Source organism: Haliaeetus albicilla, chromosome 17, assembly GCF_947461875.1.
Source record: "Haliaeetus albicilla chromosome 17, bHalAlb1.1, whole genome shotgun sequence".
In the NCBI taxonomy this organism is placed as follows: domain Eukaryota; kingdom Metazoa; phylum Chordata; class Aves; order Accipitriformes; family Accipitridae; genus Haliaeetus; species Haliaeetus albicilla.
This window is the reverse complement of record NC_091499.1, coordinates 21,005,640-21,011,362: the sequence shown is the minus strand read 5'-3', so window position 1 is coordinate 21,011,362 and position 5,723 is coordinate 21,005,640.

The window sequence follows — 5,723 nt, the reverse complement described above, 5'->3', positions numbered from 1 at the left end:
TAGATAATACAATGACTGTGCATTAAGCGAGCATTACTTCTTTTTAAATGCAGAGCTGTGAGATAGCATACAATGGCGCAGTTCTTGGCTGAACTAACATAGAGTGAAGAGAACTGTGATTTCATTGCCAAGAGATTAAAAGAGGCTTATGTTTCCAAGAGTGAAATTGCTCAGATTTGTCAGTTTTTAAACAGTTTTGGATGCAACTGATGTATAAGTAAACTGCTGCAGCACAGAAGGAGATTTTACGTTGCTTACTGGGTTAGTTACTCTATTCTTGAAGCTCCTTTACATTTCTGTTCTACTCCATCTTCCACTGCAGCTTTGATCTGATTTTTATTTTAAGCTTTTATATCAAATGCTCCTTCTTTTGGTGCTCAACTGTTGCATATCTGCCGTCTTGCCAGTATGCTCTGGTGCTACTTCAAGCTAAAAAGGGGTTTTTTTTATAATGAATGTTCATTTCTTCAAAACTTTTTTTCTGTGAGCTAAACTCTTAAGTGTAAGATTTCCAACCCACATGGACTGGGAGACAAACTGGCTTGTTTTTCAAATCCAAAGATGCCACGTGGATTCTCTATTTTGATATCCTTGATTCAGCAAGCAATACAATTACGATATTTCTTGCCCATCTCCATGAAGTCTAGCTAAATAACAGTTTTGAAAAGTTTCCAAGAGCATCTATCATTGTACCTAAGAACAAGATGCAGTGTTGTTATAAAATTAAAAAGAGAGTATCATGTAGCAATTTTGTTTCTCAGGGAAAAAAAAAGCAATTATATTAACTAGCACTCTAAACTGGTGTTTCCCAACCAGTGTAATATGTTGTTGGCAGAACCCTCCCAACACTGCTTGCAGCCATAGGAAGTTTAAAAATATAAATGAAGTTCAGGTGTCTGCCACTGTTCTTTTCTGCCTGGGTTATAGCAATGTATGGATATTGCCCGCAGCACGTTACTTGTTCACTATTGTTGCCTGTGGGCCAACAGAGGTTCTAAATATTACTGTGCAATGTGTCCATACATGTCCTTTCAGTCTGACTGGCAGTGAAAAGCATTAAGGTATGCAAAGTTGGTTATCGTGTTGCCTTACGAGCTATTAAATACTTCAGTTTTTATAAACTTTGAATTGCAGCCACATTGTACTGCAAATCAGATGAATTATTTGGACTGATTTTTTTTAACGGTGCCTTTCAGAGTCTCTGAAAGTCCCGAAAGTCACTTTGGTTTTTAATTTTAATCCAAGGTGGAAGATTTCAAAAGCTGTGTGCTTTCTTTTTTTTTTTTTTTTTTTTTTGGCAAACCTATTCAGTCTCTTTGAAGTTTATTTATATCAAATACACGCCTAAATAATTTAAGGTGAATTCCAAGCTGCCTAATTTAAGTACCTGCCCAATTTCGGTGAGTCAGTGCCTGACTCCTGACATCGCGCACACAGCGTAGAGTTCGGCTGGACACCTGCCGCAGGGGCGGGGGGCAGCCTACCTGACTTCCCTCTAGAACGCAGTCCAGCCCATTTGACCCGGTCCATTTGAACCCTAGCCAGCGCGTAGGAACCCGCAGTTGGTATTAGCCTCTGTCCGCTAGGCAATCCCCAGGACAAAGCACTCTTCCAGCGGCAGCTTTCAGACCACACTCAGGTAAAGAAATGGTGCCGTATTCCAGAAGACAGCTGCTGGACTCTGGGCTGCCTTGCAAGAGGGGGCACCCACGCCCACCTGCGGCACACACGGTGTGGCCGGCCACACGGGCATCACTGGAAGTCATCCTGAGAGCAGGCAGAAGGAAGCCTGGTTATCAGTGGGGCTTGTGTTTTTGGGCAAGCGGCTTGTTTTCCCATGAGGGTCTTAACGTAAAATGCATGTAAGTTGGAAGGAACTGGCTCCACACACCGGAGCGCTCTCACCACTAAGGCTGTTTCTCATCTCCTTTCCTTCTGGACTCCATGACTCTTGTGCCTGGCTGCAAGGTGGCCTAGTTTCAAGACGTGTGGCAGAGAAAAGTGACAGACGACGTACCGGTACCATAGCAATACTTCTTAGAGAACCAAACTGCTGGAAGTGTTTTTGACATCTCATGCCTCCTGAGTGCTGCAGGCTATTGCAAGGATCTACAAGAAAGAAGCCTTGCTGAAAGTTTCGAGTTGGATTCTTGCTTATTCCAAATGTATGCAGCGCAGGAAGCAAAAAAGGCCTCTAAATTTAGCATCATTCTTCTGTTCCATGTCGTCGTACTAACCTTCAGCAAACGGAGCTGTTCTGACTCCCAGCTCGGGGCCTGCCGCAGCGACGAGCACTGCCAGCTCTGGCAGCCGCCGTGGTTCCTCGCCGCTGTCCAGGGGAACCTCTAGCTGACTGGATCCTTTGAACTAAAGACAGAGAGGGCATTCTCCAGGGGGAGGGCCTGGCACCCGACCACTTCTATGGGTAAACGTCTAAGGAGCCTCCATAGTCCTCCCTGATAGAACTGCATACAACTGCAAACAGTGCTTTCAGCTTTCCAGGGCCTCTGAAGACATTTTTTTGTTGGTGGCGATGGCTGAAGTCTAGTTGCAGCTTGGTCAAGTGAGTAATGGCCCGTTGTACTCGAGAGCAATGGTGATTTTTTTTCCTAAAGAGTTCTCTTGCTGGAGCACCACAACTCCCCTCCCCGGTGACCTGGAATTTTCCAGAGATTGCCGCAGTGTCACAGAGTAGCTTTTGAGCCAAAGGCATGAAGGGGAAAAAAATGAACATTTGAATAAATGACTTGTGTAGCGTAAGTTCAAATGGTGAAAAAAAGAAATGGGACTTGCCTGGCTGGGAAGCCAATCTAAGCTTGCTACCTGCATTGCCTGGAGACAACTTGGCTCGCTCCCTTTTCAATGAATGCTGTTATTGCAACAATATGCTCGTGCTTCTTTATGCTTAGCTGAGGCCCTTCAGGTCTCCTCCTGGGCTTGGGTCCCTAGTAGCTACAATGCCTCAGGCCAGCACTATAGAGCAGAAATGAGGTGGAGTTCAAACTGGCAAGTATTTTCTCAAGGGCTCTGAAATTGAGTTTGGGATTCCACTGGTTTGCTCTTGCCTTATGGTTGCCTTTCCTTAATCCCACTAAGTAAAGCATTCAAGTAAAAAAAAAAATCCAACTGAGATCTAGCACTACTTAGCAGCTGGGCCAGGTGTTAAAACACGGTACCCTTTAAGTAAACCTTCAATTAGCTTTACAATAACGGCAGAGGGCAAATCGTACCATAAACTTCAGTCTCCGTACTGCTAACAGACTCAGAAAAGTTATCAGGAAGCGAAGCGCTCTTTATCTCTGAAGAGTGAATGAACCGCTAACTGCAGAACACTTGTTAATAAAACGTATCCTTCATTCAAGTGATTCATCGGAGGAGTTACAATGCTAGTAGTTCCTGCTTTTAAGGGCTCCTTTGAACAGCTGTCTATTAATAACAATAATAAAAAGAGCAGTCAAAGTTAAAATCAACAAACTATTATCTGTTAGGATTATTCATGGAATATGACACTGTAAACATGCCCAAAGCCCTAAATGCCAAATTTAGAAGAGCGACATAAGTGGAAGAACGACATTTGAGAGAACTGCTTCTAAAGGAAGCACCGAAAATCTGAAACGGTGAGGATTTTTTTATTATAAGAGCCGCTCTGTACTGTTCCGTTCTAAGGAAATAGGAAGTATCTAGGAAAGTGCTGAGTTATTTATGGGTCAGAAGATTAATCTGAGATTTTTTTCCAGACAGTTATTTCTCAATTGACTTGCATGTTTTTGTGTTTGCTTTTACTAAAAAAAAAAAAAAAAAAGTAGGCTTCTTATAGTGAAATGCAGTTTCAGAGCTAACAAACAAAAGATTTATCTCTTCAATTTACAGCAGTGCTCAGAGCTCGTGTGTTCTGCCTGCACATTTACTTCCCTCTTGCCTGGTGTGTACTTGCTACTTCTAGCTGATACATCCTTCATGCTGGGAATCCATCACCCTTTGTGGCAGGAGCCATCCTCGCCTATTTATTTTATAATAAACACCTTTATAAGCACCTTTAGACTTAACTCCTTTCACACTGGTAGACGTGAAACAATTACAATACAATTAGAGCACTCGGCTGTGTGCTTTTATTAAATGGCAAAATGAATCTATTCAACGGGAATGGCAGCACTAGCTGAGTTTGTTGTGCAAGTAAAACATTTCACGAAAAGCTGTCAAGTTGGGTATGTTGCTAATTTCAGAGTCATTACATATAGCCAAAAAATGTAATTGCCATAACTGGCCATAGGTTACAAAACTGGAGTTCCCTCTCCCACATTTTGGGTTTTTTTCAGTCTTTGGGAAACGGTTTTTCTAGAAGCTGTTAGCAGAAAGGGCACGTACGATTTGCCAGACTACCGTAATGCCTTATGTGGTCCTGTCGAGTTCAGGTAAGATAAAATCTACAAGGATACTTAATTAAAAAAGAACGCGATCTGTTTTATAAATCATTGCTGCCATCCGCCTCCCCAAACGTGAGGCACGGAAACGGTCTCTTGTTAAACAACGGTGCAGGAAAAGAGCATAAACTCCTTAAGCTTGGATGTGAATTAAACCAACTTACTGAATTAACTTTTTTTTTTTCCCCCCCCAAGTATAGGCTTAAGCCTAAGATGGCACCAAACGCCGGCCCTTCCCGCTGGCAATTCACGCAGAAATTCACCTAAACGGTGCGGGCAGCCCCCCGCCGCCGCCTTTCTGGCAGCTCGCGGGGAAGCCCCGCGGCCCGGCGCCCCGGCCCGTTTCTGTGAGAGACCCTCCGCGCCGTCCCTCTCGCACCGCCCGGTGCCTGCCCCGGGGGGGACTCACGGCCGCTACGGCGCGACCACTTTACTGACGGGCTCCGCCGACGGCGCCCAGCGCCCGGCCAGGTGCGGCCGCGGCCGCCGGCTCGGGAGCCGCCGGGGCAGCCCCCTCCGCTCGGCCGGCCGGAGCTCCGCCGCTGCCTCGGGACGGGACGACCCGGCTCGGGCGGTCCCGGCTGTCTCCCCCTTGCCCCCCCCCCCCCGCCGCGGGGCGGCTGAGACGCGAGTGGGTGGGCGGGCGGCGGGCCGTTTCCCTCCGGCCGCGGCGGGTAACGGCCGGCGCGCGCGCGCCGTCTCCGGCGGTGCGGGGCCGCGGGGCCTCGCGCCCGCTGCCTCCCGTCACCGGCCGTGGCCGCCGGCCGCGCGCGGTCACGGCCTCTCCCCTTCTCCCACCCCCCCACCCCCCCCCCCGCCCCGCGGCCGCCCGGCTGCAGGGGCGGGCAGCGCACGCGCACACCCGCCCCCCACCGCCTCCCCGCGTGCACGTGCGCGGGCCGCCGCGGCGCCTGCCGGCGGGCGCCGCCACGCGAGACCGCGACCGGCGGGAGACACCCGGCCCCGCGAGGACGGGGCCGCGCTTCCAGGCGGCGGCCGCCTGCGGCGAGCGAGCGCGCCCCGTCCCCGGTCGCCGTCCCCGGCCGCCGGTCCCGGTCCCCGTCGCGCCCGGTCGCGTCCCCGAGCCGCGGCCCACGTGCGGCCGTGCCCGCCGCGGCGGCGGAGGCGGGGGAACGCGGGAGGTTGGGGGGGGGGGGGACGGACGGACGGGACACGGGGACGGGGGCGGCGCCCGGCGGTGGGGCTGCCCGCGCGGCTCCGAGTGGGCGGCGGGGCGCGCGCGGCGGGGGCGGGGGCGCGCGGGGGGTCTCCAGTGGGAACCGCGCGTTCCCTGTGGCAGCG